General features: G+C 45.3%; 1 protein-coding gene across 5 annotated transcripts in view; it reads left to right on the top strand.

The window, feature by feature from the left end:
* LOC109852529 (zeta-sarcoglycan) overlaps positions 1-20,330 on the top strand; it is a 195,545-nt gene that overhangs the window by 150,683 nt on the left and 24,532 nt on the right. The gene's annotated exons all lie outside the window — the stretch shown is intronic.

The following is a 20,330-nucleotide window of genomic DNA, read 5'->3' as shown; positions in this document are numbered from 1 at the left end:
CGGAAAGGTTAATGTCGAACGCCAGACAACGCCAAAGGACAGGCGAGCTCTCGTCCGTGTCTTTGTCTCGTCCCGACACCAGGAATTATTCAGCCTCGCCGAATCACTGTCGGGCACCAACAGTTGCGAATTAATTCTGGTCTCGCGACTCGCGCGTAGAAATATCGTCCGTGGAATTCTCATCACGAAGATAAGACCCAGTCAACTGGGCTGAATAATGAAGTAAGACGGCAATGCTCGGAATATTATATGTCGCGTTAAATCGAGCGGAAAAAGCAGAGAGGAAGAGAGAGAAAGAGAGAGAATTTCTAAATTGATTACCTTTAAATATAAATTACTATGAAGATAGAAATTACTCTCGTTAATTACATGTGTTTCTCACGCGCGCGTTTACCTTTCTTGCACCTAAATTATATAATAATTTGCACTGCAGAATTATATTGAATTAAATTTTGAATAAAATCTATTCGACTTTTTTGTGTTTCTCTTGAAATCCGCGCACACAAATATTCTTTTCTCAATATTTGGACTCGGCTTTTGCTTGCGTGTCAAGTTAACAATAAGTTTTGGAGTTTATTAATATCCAACAGAGAGAGAGAGAGATCTCGTGCGTTGATCTTGCGTGCGGGGACGCGCGCGTGTATTAGAAGGCCTATTTGGCGAGTCTTAGCATTGTGTAACTCGCGGCTGGCAAGTTGCCACTGGAAATTCCTGCGGATGTGGTTCGCCACTTGGTCGAAGCGACGACTGAATGAACCGAATTAAACAAACGGAGTCTCTCTGTATTAGACGAAAGTTCGTTATTGCGCGCGTCCGACGATCTCGTAATCCGAGGAAGCGCTCGTTAACGGCGAGTTTAGAATGCGGACAACGCGTTTTGTGCGAAAAAACTCGCGCGCGATTCAGTGAAAAAAATAATAACATTTTTCCGGAACATCCGCACAATTTTTCAATCGGCGCGGTGTCGCGCGTTCGCGCGTTTTGTCGCGTAAAAGTATCGGACGCTATGGCGATATGGCGAGAGATATCTCGAGGAGAGAGGAGCAGTTTAATAAATTTTAAATAGCGTAGCATTATCGCGGAAAATAACGCGAAAATTCATCGCCGTATTCGTGATGACACGCTGATCTGCTGAATTATGTTTTGGAAACACTGGTGGCGCAATGACAAAATTATTACGCATAACGACTTCGTTTTCATTAAATTGGATTACATTTTATTGCGTACAACGAATGCGAAATTACATGTCCGCCGGCGCAAATGTGTTAATTACAGCTCGTTGCGAACAATGAATTCCCGTAATAGACAAACTGATTAAACGGCGCATATTTATAAATGTTAGTTAACCAGTGTAATTAAATATTTGTGAATGTGCTGAATAGAAACGCCGCGACCATAAGTAACCCGTTAGGGGGAATAATGTTAATGCATATTAAATTTATTTAATTAATGCTATCGAAAAAAAAAAATATATATATATATATATATATATATATCTTGCGCGCGTAAGAACGTCGAGGAAATTTACCTTGCGTCGTTGTGAGCCGCATTATATTCTCGCTGCAACGCTAGTTCTTTTTTTCTTTTTTTTTTTTTACCTCGCGAGATATATTTTTCCTGCGGCCGTGATACTTCGCAATATCTCTTTGGAAATTCGGAAAATTCCAGCGGAGTTCTCGGGAAATGGAGAAATTTCACGAGAACCTTTGATCGCTGCGGAAACTCCAAAGAAATCCTCCGAAAAATCGACGTGGGAGGTCAGCTGGGGAGGTCAGCGCCACAGAGAGCGCCCGAGCATTTAAAGGCAAATACGCCAAGGTTGAGTAGTCAGCGAATAAGAACGCCGAGGTCAAGATCCACAAAGGGCGGAGAATTTCCTTGGCGGTGGCTGTCCGGCCGCTTAAACCGACCTTCTTCCACTTACTCGCCATGCCGGCAAGTCTTTATCCGGTCTCAGCGGAGGAAGAGAGCGCATCTACCTTCCGGGCATCTTTCGTCTTTCTCGACGCATTTTATTAAATAAATACCTGAGCCTTTTGCGCTGCAGGCACGCGCGCGCACCGCTAATAGAAAAGCAGCTCTTTCACTCGGCGACCTGGCAAAGGGAAAACATGATGAGCTGTTGCGCTTTGTAGAACTTTTTCCACCCTTATCCCTCATGCGCGCTCGCCGCGAGAAGAAGGAGAAAGGAACGCGCAGCGCACGGAAGGTTGCGGAGAACATTCTTCTCTGGGATTCTCCCTTCTTTTCCTCGCGATATCAGCGACGACGCTCGGCGACCTGAGCACCGCCGCGCCGTCGTCGTCGTCGTCGTCGTCGTCGTCGTCGTTGCATTTTAATCGTTCTTGCGCTTCACCGCGACCGCGCGGTCGCAATCTCGGTCTTTGCCCGAGGTTTGAGTTGTGGCTTCTTCTTTTTTCGGAAATACGAGTTTCTTCGGAACGTTCGTACTTCTGCGAAGACAAATGAGCTTTTCTTCGGGACCGATCCTCGGTTTTTGGTGGACGAGAAACACGGGAGAATATTTCCGACCGCGAGCGACAATTAAGTGCGGAAAATTTCCGGCAATGATGAACGCGACGCGCAATATGTATTGACATCGCGTGTGCGCGACTGAGAATTTCAGAACCCGCCGTTGCAAATCCGCCGATTACGGAGAGCCGCGTTCACACGTGTAAAACACGTCACGAGCAATCCTCCCGGATTAACCTCTCTTTCTCGCGCGCGCGCGCGAAGTTACCTTTTTTTTTTTTTTGTTTTATCGAGTGTGTGATGGCGAGTTTATTGACACTGTTCGATATGAAATGCGCTCTCTCGCCGCAATGCAAAATACTGATATCGTCTCTCCCCACTCGGTCGACGGGCGAATTGCGTTAATTGAATTGTACATCGGCCGTCACGCGTACGCGCTTGCTAAAAGCGCGCGCTCGGCGAACATTTACAAACAATGTTGAACTAAACGCCGACGTATCGCGTGCACACGATACACAACTGTATACGCGGGCCAGGTGCCGCGCGCCACGGCTTTATTTTGGTATCGCCGTGCGCGAATATTAAGCATTTATTGGCCCGTCTACAAATAGTCGACAATACGATAATCAACGATACGTTCATTTATCGCGATGTCGCCGACGCTTGTTTATTGTAAACGCACTAAAATGACAAACGGAGGGAAAACGGACCGGCCTTCGCTTAATCCAACTAATTTGCCGCCATAAATCCAATTGCAACTCTCTTTAATCGCGCGCGAGAGCCGTTAAAAACAAAATTTCCTTCGGATTTCACTTTTACGGATGGAATTTGTCGCATCTCGCGTCTCTCTGCGCATTAGCAGAACGAGAGAAGAAAATTGTCGCGTGAATCTCTCGAAAGCACTTGCGTCAATTAATCGAACATATAAACGTTATCATTCTACTTTAATCCTCGAAGTGGAAATTCTCAAATCAGGAGACAAACAGCGAGAAGAATGTACCGATGTGGAGCGGCATATGGGAAGATCGCGTACTATAGGGGAGGAGGGAGACAAAACGACATCGCGCAGAAAAGGAGGATAGTGATTGAATGCACGACCCCGAGGGTAAGAATCGTTTCTCGAAACTGTCGGACGTAGAGAGAACTGCGACGGCTTTGTCCGCGGCTCGGCAAACGACCGGCTCTTTCTTTTTTTTTTCCTTCTTCTTTTTCTACTTCTTCTTCTTCCTGTTCGATAATGGCGAATCTTTGCAGGGGCACAGAGCGACCCCCATCCGAGTTCAGAGAGGTAAGCGAATATACCGGGAATTTGTCCGTTTCATTTACCGCGAGATATTTTCGGGCCCGCTCGTATACGAACAGAAAGGCGAACGGAAGTTATATCGCGTTTATTGCGAGATGAACTTCGACGATGTGCTCCATCCGTCGCACTGAGATCCGTCCGACAAAGACATTTTTTTTTTTCCGCCCCGGCATTTTCCGGCTGGTCGCCGCGGGTACGAAGTTCGGCGGCGCCGAACCTCCCCGAACAGTCTGGAAACCTTTTCCAGGATGCATTTCCAGGCGCGCGGAGGAGAATTTCCCTTCCCCTGCGCGCACGCGTCGTTGTCCTCGGAATCCGGTTCCTTCTGCGTGTTCTCTCGTTCCGGCTCTCCATTCCTGAACGTCCATTGTCGTGGTTTCTCATTGTACGTCGTACGGACGAGTCCGCGGAACCAGGACCATCTCTAACGAATTGCCCGACCGGAAGTTACCCTTCGGATTCAGTCGAATCGATCGGCCACCGCTAAATAGCCGCCCGTCCCGCGGACAAACAACACGTTTTCCGTTGTTTCTCTCTGTTTTGTATTACACCGCGCAGACATAAATATCCTTTTTCGCATTCAAATTATAATTTTAATTATTTATTACGTTTCGCGTTTATATTAGGAATTATTATTAAACGCATCTCTCCGGCTGTTACGGGCGCACTATGTTCTCTTAACGAGCATCAGATATGTATCGTAATCAACGATCCAGTTTGCGCACAGTTCGTTTATTACAAACACGGTAGGTAGGTACGCGGCGAATGTGTGTCTTTCTAAACAGCCATCGAACCGGTGATCGGATTTAATATGATGATGGGGCCGAACGAACGAGAGTGAGAGGGAGAGAGAGCTCCGCGTGTCTGTTGCCAGATTTATCTGAAAATAGACCATTGTGAGATGGAAATAATTCCGAGGACGACAAATTAATGGGACATGCAGTTTATTATATATTGTACATCGTGCGTTTAAAATCTCGTGCGCGCGCGTGTCGTTTATTTCGCAAAATCTTTCTCAAAACGCGTCGCGCGACGCGTGTTTCGAATCGATTTACCCAGACGCGGAGAAATGAGAGAAGAGAAGGGAATGGGTCGATGTGGCAAATTTAATAGGTTCGATTTCGTCGATCGCGTTACCACTTATATGCCGTGTGTACACTCGGATGCTCAGTCGCTTATGAAGGTGAAGCGCCGTCCTCGTTCTCATCATCGTCGTCCTCGGGCGAGCGCGCGGGAGTGGCTTTAGAAAGTTTCCAAGGCGGGAATATTAGTTTTTGCCCTGAGAACCGTAGGAGCTTGGCCGGGTGGGACGGTGAGGATTGAAAAAGCTGGACGAGGGCGAAAATTGAAACGTCGTATATCGGCTTTGCCGTGGCTCTTCCATTCGAGGGATCCCTCCTTAGCTAAGAGTAGAGCGTACATCATGTACAAGCTTCCCGTCCCGCTCCGCGCCTCTTTTCTCGTTTCATCATGATAAAAAAAGAGAGAGAGAGAGAGCGGGAGACGAGAAACGAACGAAAATTTTGTCCTCCCGAGTAATTTTGGTCCTATCTCGAGCCGCCACTCTTGTCGACGTTGTGTATTACAGTCCTTTATGCGCGGGATTGGCTAATTTTCGCCACTATCAACACTGCGTTCTCCCATTAAAGATAAATTTCGTCCGTTGGGCGCGCGAGAGCTTTTTTTTTTTTTTTTTTTTTTCGAAAACTTAATTGAAGATTCCCGTTGCGAAGTCGAATAAATAAATCCAACGCTCGTCGAGAAATAAATCACTTAACCGGCCGAATGATCACCCATTGACTGATGCGAAAAACTCATATGTATGTATACATGCACATTTTTAAACAACGAAAATAATGAAAGAGGAGCAGCCAAATGGAACTGCCAATATATAAATGACCGATATCCATACTTTAAATTGGAATCTCTCTGTCTGCGTGTTACAATGTTTTGGATATAAATATTATTTCCAGTTAAAATACGGCATTTAATTGAAATCTCCCGTATAAATATCGCGTGATGTGACTGTGGGGTTGAAAGAGGGAGAGAAAGAGAGAGAGAGAGAGAGATTTTTCGATATCTCTATAAAAGATTTTCCATAAATTCGCCGCGCCGTTGACAGAAGCGCTCCGGGGAGTTCTGTGTCGCGTTCAGGACTTTCGGTGCGGAATCAAAGTGATCTCGCGAGAAAGCTTCCGTTGAAACGAAAGCCTTAATGGGACCCATTTCCCCGAGCGTACGAAGTTTCGCGAGGATGTTTGCGTGACGCGATTAATTAGCGACAAAACCAATCCGAGAGTGGCGGCTCTTTCTGCGGATCGACTACGTTGCCGACTGGAGTGTGGCTCGAGAGGAGATCGAGCGAACCAGAAAACCAGCTGCATCACCGCAGAATGTTGCAACAAGGAGGGATACGTCACACGCGAGAGGGCAACGGGGGTCGTTTCTCATCCCGTATCGCAACGGGGGAGACGCAACTCCGTAGCAAACGAGCTGAATTTTAAGTGTGTAACACACGTGCGCGTATATTACACGCACAAGTAACGCTCTTATCTCCGAAGACTCTTCGGAGATATATTAGGTCTTAATGTATGAAATATATTTGCCATTGTGTGTGTGTGTGTGTGTGTGTGTGTATGTGTAATATAACATTTCTCTGATTTTCTGAACTATCATGATACTTTTATTTTTATATTTACTTTTATTTCGTATTTGTTGATGTCTCGGAACGGATAAAGAGAAAGAGGCGTTGCCTCGGATAATGGAATCTTTGCCGCGCATTTTGACGCGAGACCGGAACGGGCGTATTAAGGCTTCGTGTCGCCCAAGAAAATGAAAGAGAGACCCGGTGTGATGAGAGACCCGTGAAAGGGAGCGGGAAAGAGAAGAGTGCGTAACGGGGCGGGGTGACAAGGCGATGTAACGGGATGGCGGGTACGCGGTGACAAACAAAGTTTAGGTCGAATCCCGCTCGGAGAACCCATACCGTGCTCACCTAAGCGAGTTAACCCGCCCCGTCGGTTTTATACATAGTCGTTCTCCCTTCGCGCGTTTCTCGCATTTTCTTGGGCTTTGTTAGACTCTCTCTCTCTCTCTCTCTCTCTCTCTGTCTCTCTTCGTCTCGTTTCCTTTCCCGATTTCGCGCTTCTCGTTCTTTCATCCTCAAGAGAACGAGCGACGTCAATAAAATCCGCTTGCGAGAACAACATTGCACTGTATCGTCTCGTGACAATCCTTGTAACGCGCGTACAAAGATGCTTCGTCTTATTATTTAAATTAACTGGGAAAAGGTAGAGAAAGACGAGAGAAGCACTTTGACGAGGATTCTCAGATAAATTCTTCGGAGACACGACTTTCTCTCTCTCTCTCTCTCTCTCTCTGTTTTTCTCACGTCGATTTGTCGAATGTTCAAGTTGCCGTCTCTTGCTCGAACAAAACGCATTGTCGTCTTTGGTGCAACGACGCCGGTCGTATCGAACCTAGCATACTCGGGGATACGATGCGGGAAAAGTGTGTCCAAAGCAAGCGACAAGCAATAATTTATTACGTAAAATTCTCTCCAGCGCGAATTTCGTACAATTTTACGCTTGGCTGTTTCGCGCGGAAAAGAGCTCGTTTTGTATTATTTTTATCAAATATCCGCGCGGCTCACGGAGTCAGATCTGATTCCACTTTCGCGATAGACCGGCGGGGGCACGCGAAAGCGCGACAAAACAGAAAGGGATACATCGCGCTTTAACGCGAGTGCTTGCAAAAAAAAAAAAAAAAAAAAGAAAAAAGAGAACGGGAAATAAACGGGATAAATAAATTGCGTAAAAAACAATGATAAAATAAGCTCGGCGCTGCGCGCGCAATAAATAACGTTTTATTAGCATTGTTTACATATTCTTCGTGCCGAACGTGCTTTACATCGAAACTCAGCCGGTGCGCCACCGCGTAATCTGCCGCGGCTGCGATGGCCGGCAAACCAATACAAAATCCCTGGCGTTTGTTACGTTTTTTTCCGGGCAATAGCGTCGGCAACACGCCGCCGCCGCTCCGGAGACGTATCCAACTACTATACGTTTGGACGCGCGCGTTCGCGAAAGAGGAAAGGCGTAAAAAAGACGAGACCGAGATAAAACGGAAACACGACGACGCTTGTCGCGGTGGTTTCCGACGGTTTCCGTCTGGTTTCCTCGCAAGTAGCGCGACTGCATAATTTATCGTTCCGAGGGATTTTGCTAGGATTCCGGAAACGGTTCGGCCCTCGAACGCCAAACGCAAGCAGCTCCGCATTTATTTATCGAACTCTCCTAACCCGTTCTCTGGACGGTAATTGCTACCGCCGGGATGGCTGTCTGACGACATTACTTGCAGTTACAAAACAATTCGCGTGTCGTATTTACGTTGAATTAAAACTCTACGAATATATCCGTTATTTTCGCACATGAAATTCAAATCGCTATGTTTGCGTTCGCAATTTCGTAGGTTTCTTTGTAATTTATATTTCCGGCGAAATAATAACAGGTGTCTATTTTTCGAGACAATTAGCGATATTTCAATCGCGCGTTGCGTGTATCGAAAATTCAACAAAAAAAAAAACTTTAAAATTGCTATCTCCGGAAAGATTTCAATCGCGAAGCATAACAACTTGCCAGCTGACAAATATGAAAAAATAAATAAATAAGTGGGAATTAATTTAATTCTGTATAAACCGCCACAAAGGAGATTTGCGCCTTAGCGCGTGTGATATTAGAATTGGCTTCTCGTATATAAATGCGAGAGCGGATAAAAGCCGATTTTCGGATAGTGCGGCGTAAAATTCGTGTCGCGAGCGGAATTGCAGGTAAAGCGCGACTGGGTCGGTGTCACGTAGGTTGCCGGCGGCGGGCGCGACGAGCGAAGGGAAGGAAGGAGAACGACGTCGTCTACTCGAGGATTCGGATAGCCCACGGATGAGAGAGAATCGTCCCGGTTACGAACCTTATCTCGAGCGCGGGATACGTGCCCGTCGGATTAACGCATTACGGAAGTTCCGCGGCGAGCTAACTCGGACCGAAAACTCGCGCTCGCAAGCGAGCCGGCATACAGGGGTGGATTACTGCGACCCGCGGGAGGGTCCTGGAAGGTATCTCGTAGGTCGGGGCACCTCGTCTCGGGATTCCAGAAACGCGCGGTCCTCGTTCTTAACTACCCGTCGCAAGCAACGGGTAGTCAAGTGGCGCCAGTGCGGATCGTAATTCGAAGTACGCAGCTGTAACCTCCTCCAAGCGCGCCCGGCTTCAAACGCCGATCTTCCCGACGCGAAGATTCAATATGCGCGCGCGCGAGTGAGGAGCTCCCGATGGGATCGACAGTTATGGCAGACAGCTGATAACTACACACGATAAGATTGCCGCCGTGCGCGCTTAGGTCCGGCCCGGGAATAGTCGCCGTCGCTGACGATGCGAAAGCTCGGCGTGCCGAACGGCGTCGACGTTAAAATCCGCAGATTGCCACACCGCGTTCTGAATTTGAATGTCGAAGACGCCGCATGCGTTTTGGGAGAATACGCGAGCGCGGGGGAAACTTGTGAGAGATAAAGCTCGTAAATTCGGTGGCTATTAGAAAGAAACGCGAGTCGAGACGCGCGTGACACCGAATCCGGAATGCGGAAAATTGTTTTTTTTTTTTTTTTTTTTTTTGTTGTCGCGATTATATGAAAGCGCTCTCGCGTGCAACACGGTGTCTCGACGTGTGTACGTATATTATATTATACATTTGTCTTTTTCTCGTCCGCTCTCTCGTTACTCCTGACGCGCGCGTCACATCGATTTTCCACGCGCAATATGACGTCGCAAAGGATAGGTTATTGTACGCAAAATCGAAATAAAAAGAGCGCGTTCTACCGCGCTCGTGATGAAGCATATATGTGCCCCGGATACGGAACGCGCGATGAAAATGACGGGTGAAGAAAGACGAGATGCAGTTTTCATAAAGCAACGTGCGCGAGGCCAAAGACAGCGAGAGGGAAGAGGATGGTGCAGTGGTTCGAAGGCCACGGAATCCGACCTATACGTTTGTTTGGTTTGTAAGCCTCACGTAACTGGATAATATAAGCTGGGATAGTGACGTAACACACAGAGAGAACGAGATAGATAGACAGAGAGATAGATAGAGAGAGAGAGAGAGACGACACGGTTTGACTTTGCGGGCGGTACGCCCGCGCAAATGTGTGCCTAAGTGTGTGTATACAGGTAGCGGAGAGAAAGGGAAGAAGGGGACGGGCGTGGAAAGGAAGAGAGAGAGTCAGAGGATACAATGTTTGAGTTCCGTCTCGGATGTCGCTTTGCCTCTTCCCCCCCGTCTTTCTCTCGCTTCCCGCTTTCAAACCCCTGCGCGACCCGCCGCGTGCTCGCTCGTTCACCCAGCCATTCGACAGACCCGACCTTTGACCTTGCGCTGGGGAAAGTTTAGTCCCGCGACGAATCCGACGTCGGTTTTCTCTGAAAGATAAATCGTTTCTGAACAAGCGGCCGAAGGACGCTGCGATGAGAAGGAGAACGCGGTCTTTTCCCGCGTAAATAGAACGAAAACAATTGTTGTATCGACATTAATTCTCTCTTCCAGTTGGATAATTAATTAAATGGTCAATACGCATTTGGTATACGCGTCAGTTATTTTGTTACTTTACATGTGAAAACACACAATATTTAATAACTTTCCGAAAATCTCTGATTTCAATCTCGTTTGCAATCCACGCGATCATTGACACGATAGTCGGAAATACAGGGCACAGCCTGCGGAATTATCGTATTTTCGACGTAACGAAACAGCTGGGCATTAGTTCGAACTCAAACACATCGCAGCCGAATTGTGCGAGAGGAGGTCTCAAATTTGACCGCGCGCTGTCCGCTCGCGATAGACGTGGCCGTAGTTTCCGGGGAAGCGTATCTTGCTGCCGGAGAGGATTATTCCCCCGACACAGGAGTCAGAAGCGAGCTGCTGCTGTGCCGCTCAATGTCGAGACGTGTCGAGTCGGGAGAGACTGACCTGCCCGCAAACTCTCTCCGCGCCGGAGAGAGAGAGGGAGAGAGAGAGAGAGAGAACGCGCGCGCGGAATCACATTACCGCGTCAGTCCGCGACGCGTTAGCGCCGACGGAATTGTACGCGCATTGTACATCAGACCGACATCAGGCGGCGTGAGCCCGGGACGACAATCCGTTTAGTCTAACTTGGAGCCGAATGCGAGCGTAAGCTCTTGCGAAATTAATCAAGCGTTATCAGAAGTCCGTTGACCCGGAAGGACCCGCGCGCTCCCCTCCACCTTGCTCACCCCGCGAAGCCGCGCGCTTCGCAAGTTTCCCGCGCGCGCGTTCGTGTAAATACCGAACTTCGGTACTTAAAACGATCGTTCCGATTTCCAGATCCTGCCGCCTGTGCAAGCGGGGGATCTCGTCTGTTTGCGCTGGCTTTTGCACGGCTCGCGCAAGAAGTAAAATAAGTATGTCTTCTTTCATATCAGTTTAATTAATGTTAGGTCCCGACGCGCCGCGAGAGTCTCTATTAATATTTGCCTTCCTTCGCGAATCCTGGTTTCAAATTCGCTTCGCGAAGAAAAGACGCGAACGTTCGCGCGGGCGAGTACGAAAAAAAGAGCGAGGGGGAATACGCTACGCGCGCATTTTCATCCGCGCGCGCAACTCTTGCTTCCTTAATTGCTGATTTTGTTTGTTTACTCGTTATCTCACTCTAATTCCATCGGGTGTAAAGTAAGAAAATTTACAATCCGTAGTTGCAACGCTTGCGCTTTGTGAAAAAATACATGTAAGAATGTTGTTTTAACAATGTTGTGTGTGGCAAATGCAACACATTTCGATACTTTAATTTACTTTTAAGAAACACCCGCTCGACATATTTTCACGATGCATAAGCGGTGCGCCGAAGGATCGCCGCTGCGGTCATGCAAGGAAGATCATTTAATATTTCCTTTACGAGCGGACGCGATTCCATTAGCGAAGTTTCGCGCCGCGGCCAAGAGGGACTCGAATTGTTCGTTAACGCTCGCTATTTTATTCATTCGATTAGTTCGACCGAAGGGCGAGGGCACATATATAGCGAGATATATATATGTGTATATATATATATATATATGTACGTATATACGTGTGTCTGTACACATAGATAAAGATTATGCGCGTGATAGTCGCACGAAGGTATTGCCATTTTCGAATCGGCCGGAATTAATATCATATTTCGGTTTTCAGCGCGAAGAGACCATCGAGAAAATACAATTATTACAAAGCAACACGATTTGTGCAAAATTCTCTACGAAAACATTTTCATAATTGACATTAGAGATATTCTGACAGTACGTTTTGTTTATAGTCACATTGCGTTGCAAAAAAATCTATTGGTATTTTAAGATACTTTTTTGGGGTTTTTTTTTTTTTTAACTGGTACACGTAAACGCGCAAAGAGATGCCCGCGAATAACTCAATTGTGAAACAAACCGAATGGTAAAATTGAGAAAAACCGCGTTTGGCGAAACGTCGTGTTCGTTTTTCGATTTTGGCGCGCAAAACTACATAGCGAGGTTCCACGTGGCGAGCGTCGGGATACGGCCCCAGCCGTGGCGCAGCACAACGCGCGCGCGCGCACACACACACACACACATACACGTACGCACACACGCTTACAGAGCCGGAACATAAAATATTGCTAACCGCCTCGCGGCCGAATTTAATTCCCCGAGCTGAACTCGGGCAGAACGTCAAGCGGAGAAGGGATTTCCGCAGGAAAGTGGCAGCGGAAGGGGTAGCGATCGGCAGGGGTGGGCTACCGTCGACCTCGTCGAGATAAATCTTCCTGTCGATGGCTCACCGCGGCCTCGGATTAGAGTCTACATTTGCACCTATTCCACCTCCCGTTCCGCAACTTTTCGCCGCTCCGACGGTAACTCCTGCCACCCTCTTTCTTTCTCTCGCACCTTTCTGTCGGCTCGTTCGAGAGAAAAGTCCGTCTCATAAATTCGACAGGACTCGTTATAAATTCAACCCTCGTCGGAAGGAGGTCGACCGCTGACTTTGAGAACAAGAGACGAGGGCATTTTTGACGGTTCGAAATTTGCGTGAACTTTGCGACGGTCCGCGCGGATAACGCGCGCGCGCGCGCGCGCGATTCGACGTCCCGGATCGAATTGGGAAAAGCCGGTTCGGCGCGCGAATGTTTACTCATTCCATTTGCGACAAAACAACTCTCGTTGTGTTTTTGTCGGTTCGGGCGTCGGTTTCATTTGCATATATACATAACGATAACAATAATGATATTGCACCAACGCGCGTCGTCGTAGGACCGGATAAAACGCATATTCAAGAGCGCGAACGAAAGGGTCATTGGCCATAAACACGGTGCAAATGTGATAGTCATTCTCTCGCTAATAGACAACTAATATTGTTAGTAACTGTAGCACCACAGCAAAAAGCACAGGCGTAAACGCTTGTTTATCGCGCTCGCACGCGCGCGAACAAGATTCAACGTCGTTAACTAGCGCGATGTGAGATACACAAGGAATTTATCCCGCGGGCTCGGCACATTTTTCACGCTCGCATACACGAAGCGTTACAAGGGCCGAATGAGTTTCGTTTATTTCCGAGGAAAGTAGCAGAGAGAAGAAGACTGAGCGGCCATATGAAAAACTGCAATACCCCTTTGCCACCCTGTAAACCAGTGCTTTGCCTGTGGGTGGTGCACACTGGCAACTAACCCCGTGTCCACGAGCAACTTGTCAATGCGTGTGCTATATCAAACGTGGACATGATTCTATTCCGCGCTATGTTCACAGCGTGCGTTTCTATTCTGTTCACATCTTGAAAGGCTGAGTTCACATTTTGACCGGTTAGGTTCACATCTCGATTGGTTGGATCGATAAACTCTACAAAAGATCAATGACCTTTACGAAAAAGGTCAATAACCTTTACGAAATAAATATATATGTACTTGAAAAACGTGACTAAAATAAAAAGTCACGTGACAAGAAAGAGAGGAAAAGCAACACGTGATTAAAGTCACGTGACTGTACTTTAGTCAAGCGTCTGTAAAAACGATGGACGTATAAGAAACAAACGCGAATGTAGTTTCGCGCGACGCGAAACAGGGAAATCTTTGGATCACGGGAAAACTCCCACGTGTATCGAGCCGAGGAAAACGTCCTTTCACTCGTATATATGCCTCGGCTTAGTCTCGCCGATTTGCCCGTCGTTGCCTTTCTCTCTTCTAACGGCTCCCGTAGGAATCCTAGGAGCAAAGCGTCACGTGAAACGCGAAAACGAGCCGGGGAAATTAGCGCTTCGCGGAATATCTCATGTGACACATGCATTTTTACACGACGAACGTATCAAAAATGTATTGTACTTGCTCTACATTTCAACGTAACAGTTTTTTTCTCGCATACGTGGTGGGAAAAGTACTCTGCTTACGTATCGATTAAATCAATCTCAATACATCAATACCTGTTATATTTACTCTTCGCAATTTTACGTCCAGTGTGACTAAACAACGTTTTTTAAAATAAAGGTTTATTTTTTTTTAAAGTTTAGTTTTGTTAAGTTTATTTAGTTTTTTTTTTTTTTTNTTTTGGTTTTAGGAAACAAAAGCAAACATTTTCAATTTTCCTCAATTTCTTTGATTTAATAGCGAGCTTGCGGGATGCGGAATATTGTAAAATAATTATATTGCGAAAATAATTACAGATCGCAGAGGAGGATTATTAATAATAAATATATTAATACGAGATTTGTTGAATTGTCATACTGATATTTTCGAAATTTGCGGAAGAGACATTTTGCACTCTTTTCTAGAACCACTCTTTTTTTGGGGAAGAATTTTGCGCGTGTTGCTTCAATACGCGGCGGGCGATGCGCCGTGTAATAAAATGCGCGATGAAAACTGCGGAAGAGTTTGAGGTAACGCGTACACAAGGCGGGCCAATTGAAATGCGGGAAGAAATATGATCATTCCGAGGAATAATTCAGCGCGAAATGGCGTAAAGCGTCCGTGATGTTACAGCGGGAAACGGTCGCGATGATCGAAAACTATGATTAAAGGTATAAATTCTATCTGAGAAGGAAATGGGGAGAGAATTAATAAAACGCGCGACCGCGCGCGCGAAAGAAGGACGGACGTGCGTCATACGTTGCACGGTATTTACGCATCACACTTTTCGACCCACATTTACATTCAAAATGTTGTTTATTTAACAATGCAACAACCACATTCGTCAAAATGACGGATTTCAGAAATGCAATCAATTTGCAAGAATTATTCTGAGTGAGTTTGTTTTATTTTAACAACACGCGGAAACACGTGTGTGAAATATTTAAAACTCTTGATAGCTGTGAAAGATTCATTTGTTAAGTAATTATTTCAATATTAAAGAAATTAAAAACAATAATGAATGAAACGTTTCTTCGCACGCTCGTCAAATTGACGAACGTGATGTAAAACATTCAACTCTTGTTGTTTCACTGTCAATCATCGTCGAACGCGCAACGTCACAATCGGAATAATTGATCAAATAATACAAAAATTTCAATTTAACGTTAATTCCATATATACATAATAATTATCTAGTTATTGTTATATCGTCACAGAGAAAGAGAGAGAGAATGAAATATAAACATTATTTATTCTATACCGCTCGGAATTATTTGCATATTTCGCCGGATTCCAGAGAATCACGCCTCTCCCTTCACTATCCTTTGTACCTCAGCAACGGTCACTACTTCGTATCATTGTATCGCGTCGACGGTGTGACTACCTCCTACTCTTTCTGTGGGAAAAGCTATTTTAGTAAAATAAATAAATAAATAGTAAAATAAATAAATGAAAAATTTTATAATAATGTAAGCGCGCGCTATGGATAACAAAGCGGTAATCGTCGACGGGCAGTGAAAGGATATAGACGTGTTTTTCAAGAAATCCAGTGAAATAATTCCGAGCGCTATTCTATATCACAAACGTAAATTTATTTTATATTTGCGAAGTGTGTGTGTGTGTGTGTGTATGTTGAAACAACTCGTTTGACTTTATATCAACGTCCGCGTATGAAAGTTAATTGAAATTTTAAGGATCCACGAGGAAGATATTACCTATATATGGCAGGTGGCTTATCTGGTAGCCGGCCGGTCTTAACGGCCGTATCACACTCGCTGGTTTATAGCCCGACATGCGGCCGTGCTTCGCCCGATATGCAACCCGGAACTGACGCGGCTCCACGATTCCGGATGCATTACGTAGCGGCTGCACAAAGCCGCGCTGAAGTTTAAGTATTTACCATTACGCACACATTAGACGAGGATGTATCCTAACGTTCTCGCGACTTTATGCGTGAGCGTATGCCGCTGTTGTGTGTGCGATTGTGTTCACCGAACTAGCCGAGATAACGTTTACGGTTCGTATAACGCGGCGCACGCGTGGGGACATTCTTCGAAAATGAGTTAATCATTATCGTCGTCATCATCGTCATCCGCGAGAATGCAGGCCGAAAACAACAAAAAACGTTGATTAATGTCCGCACACCTCGCGATAACTCATGTTCGCGAGGCGCAAGAAACAATATTTCGCTCCCCTTCCCTCTGAAGTAATATTTCGGAAATACGCTGCGAGCTCGGCTTGAATACAAATGTCTATTCTGATCGACATGTAGCATGAAAAATATTCTGCTGTTTTTCCATTCCACGTATTTTGGTGTACTGAAGAAAACGTGCGCGGTCGGAAACGGGGTCGAACTGCGCACATTGATGCGATCGGGATTTTTATTTTCACATTTTAAATGAATTTGAGAGTCGACGCGCGAGCAAAGGCGAAGGTTAAAACAAATAAAGAAAGAGAGAGAGAGAGAAAGAGAGAGAGAGTCAGTCGTCAATTCTTGTAAATACAATTAAAGAGAAGTGAGAGCTTACAAAACTTTTTGCGAAAGTTTATTATTTTGCATAATTCGCCGCGGAATTTGCATTCCCATTGTAAATCGAGAGTTCGGGTGTAACTTATCTCTCTTTGTTTCTTCTTTTGACTTCATGATTCTTTACCTTGTTTCGCGCTCCGTGTGGCGAAAATCAATTAGTAAGAATGTACGTCGAATTCTACTTGGTAAAGAGAAGAAGAATAAAATAACGTGTCATCACCGCGAGAGAGGCCGCACACTCGGCCGCGGGCGACTCTATTTTCGATATTAGTGTATTTCGTTTCGAACGTTTGCGTGACTGCATGTTCGGCGCGCGCTGGATATCAAATAGCGGCGCATATAAAGCGTATGTCGCGTATGAGAGAGGGGGGGAAACAACTTCGAGGTCGAAGAGATGCGCCTTTGCGGTCTCGGGGACAGAAATGCCAGGCCGCGCGCCGGCCCGATGGGAAATGTCAACGACACCAAAAGCAAAAGTCAGCGGAGATATCTCTCTGTCTCCGCCCAAGAGACATTGCCTTTCGTTTGTCAAATGCCGGCGACAGACGCACGGTGGGATTTCACAAGTGTCCTCACCGAATGCGAAATCCAAAGCGTGACACGAAAAATCATTACGCGATTTCGCGCGAACTTTGTCGCGCGTTCGGTTTTTCAGAACGTGGAAAAAAAAAAAAAAAATAGAGCGCGCGTTCTCTAAAAATTGCACTTCTTTGTAAAAATTGTGACAATTTGTGTTTCTGTTTTCTGTTTACAAAAGATGAACATCATACGAGCGATAAAACAGTTTAAGTTTCTCGAATGTGTGGAGACAAGGAAAATTCGGCGCTACTGTTTATCGTTCAGATCAAATTGAAGAAGATTCGCCGTAAATCTCACTCTCTATGTCGAGCCAACAGTTTCCTTGGTTCGGGTTAGCATCAAAGCCGAACTATCGAGTTTAGCGGGAAAAAAACGAGGAAGGAAAGGTAAAGGACCGAACACAGGGGAGATAAAAAGTGGGGAAAGAGAAGGGGCGGAGAAGGAGATGGACTATAATCCGCAAGATCGAACCGGTAACGCGATCAAAGCGGTTCTCTTCCGGTCTCTAAACCGATTTCCTCGGACTCGTAGAAACGTGCCGCTCGATGAATCGATAGCTTTTGCTCCGTTTTCCTTGAGAATGCGCGTGTATCTTTTGCGAATTTTGTTCTTTACACCTATATTAAATTAGGTTCACGGTCGGTTAGTTCTCGGTCGGTTAGGTTTACATCTCAATTGGTTGGGTTCACATCTCGATCGATTAAATTCACAACCTGACCGGTTAGATTCACATTCTGATCGGTTAGGTTCACATCTCGATTCTTCAGTAATCGTGAGAGTGTGAGGTAAAAGTTACCTTGCTCGTGAATATATCAACGAGTTAAATGAAAAAAAAAAAAAAAACGATGTTTTGAGAGCATTGAAGTGTATCAAAAAATAATTATTTCTTTTTCTCTCTCTCAGTGCTTTTATTTAAATGTACATGTGTAGTTATCAGGCAACGTAAAAAAAAAAATAAAAAAAGAGAAAAAGCGCGTTTTATTGAATAGAAATTACATTATTTTGCCGCGCGCGCGGATTTGGAAAACATATAAAATACATGTTGCATTTTTATTAAATTGATTTTATTTACGCTCAGATAACAACAAACACATTTCTATTATACCTCCGCTATTTTTAAATAACGTAATTATTTCTGCGGCGAGGTGAGAGTGAAATTTTACTGGCAAATATTTTACATTTGCGACCGACAAATTTAGTTCATCAAATATTTACTCGAAATTGGTGGTGTTCTTTAATAATGTACACGCTTATAGCTTTTAAAGAACTTTTAAGCACGAGCAAAATCGAAAAGCGCTTAAAATATAAGAAAAGAGCTCTTATATACTAAATTACGCGAGTGGCGTAATTTACGCGGGACGCGACCAATCATGATCAAATAGCGATTTCGGCTAGACACCAATGACCACGTACTAGCGTGATCAATGCGCGATCAATTCCAACGTGGAATCCTTCTCTTTCGTTCTCGGTACTATATTCGCACGCAATCTTCGGTAGCTTTATCGATTGTCGTGACTCGCAAGCGAGACCTCTCGATTCCGTCTTCCGCACTCTTTCGGTTTGCGTTGCGAGCGTAATAGCCGAACCAGCGCAAGCTTGTTTCGAGTATTCGAGATTATTGATTCGACAATCATCGTTGAGCCAATCAAGATCGCGGCCAAGGAAGCATCTCCGTCGTCTAATCAAGATTTCCAGCTGTCACATTAGCGTCAAACCGTGACAATTCAATCGATTTTCGCGACAGTAGCTAAACTGATGAAAAATATAATTCGTGGGTGTGTGTGTGCGACGATACAGTTATTTATATCTCATGTTTTAACGTGACTCGAATCGGATTTACTTGACCTAATGAGATAAATATTTAAAACCGGTTATAATGTTACACGGGGATATTGAGAGAATCACGAAAGTGTATCTTTCTCGTAATATAAAATATAACGAAGAAAGAAAAATGAACGTATATAACGGACGAGTTCGACGATCAAAAAATCACCCCATGCGGCACTAAAATCCTCGGTCGGACTTTTGTTTATATCCACTCTATTCTCTCGACCAGAAAAATAGAAGTAGCGGCTTATGGTCGTTGAGACTGTTGAACCGGAACGGTACGAAAATACCGGGAGTCTCTCTCGAAGTGATTCTGGTAAGCAGCCAAAGTGAGGGTGTAATGGAGCCGCGGGGGAGGAAGAAAGAAATGGAGGAGGAGGAGGAGGAGGAGGAGAAACGACGAGAGAAGAGGCGCCCGGAAACTCTTCTACTGGGTGGCTTGGAAACGTTTGGCCGGTAACTAGGCTAATGTGGGATTACCAAAGACAGCGATAGCGTTCGTAGACACAATTGAAGATTCTTTTGATTTAACTCCACATAGAAAAAAAAAAAAAAAAAAAAAAAAAGAGAATCCCGATCGGACGTGAAAAGTATTAAAACCCCCGAAAGGGATAATTCGTATTAAGCGTCTACTCGATAATTCACTCTTTTTAATTAACCATATTTAATCATTTTTCTACGCTCGATTTTGTCAGAATAAAATATGAGATATCTCCCGTGGGAAAAGAAAGAAATGCGGTGATTATTATCAGTATTTTTTTTTTTTTATAGCAACTTTTCGTTACATTGAACGCAAAATCTACTTTTAATTTTTGCGAGAGCAGAATCGAAATAACGCAATATTAATGATTGACGTATATAATTAAATAAGTGTCAATCGAATCCGCGCAAGACGTGTTTAAAAATTATTATAACCTATCCTATTGCGGACGAAAACCGTATATTATTTGAAGAGCACGTATTTGCGAGGGTGGCGAGATGCACGCAACGCTCGCAAGATGTTACGTGGCATTAACGCCGTGTCGTGTCTCATCAACGTCGTGTAATGGGAGGAGGAGGAGGAGCAGGAGGAGGGAGGCTAAAACGCCGATGACGATGATTGATGTTAACGACATACATACAGCTAACTGTATTCAGCGAAACGCGGTAACGGGCGTTAATAATCGGGCGCACCTGCCCTTTTAATTTACTTCATCGGCCGTCGGGCGATAAATCGATGATTC

This window comes from Pseudomyrmex gracilis, unplaced genomic scaffold (assembly GCF_002006095.1).
Source record: "Pseudomyrmex gracilis isolate BER0280 unplaced genomic scaffold, ASM200609v1 scaffold_30, whole genome shotgun sequence".
Classification (NCBI taxonomy): domain Eukaryota; kingdom Metazoa; phylum Arthropoda; class Insecta; order Hymenoptera; family Formicidae; genus Pseudomyrmex; species Pseudomyrmex gracilis.
Note: the sequence above shows the minus strand (reverse complement) of the source record. Positions and strands in the feature narration are given on the sequence as shown.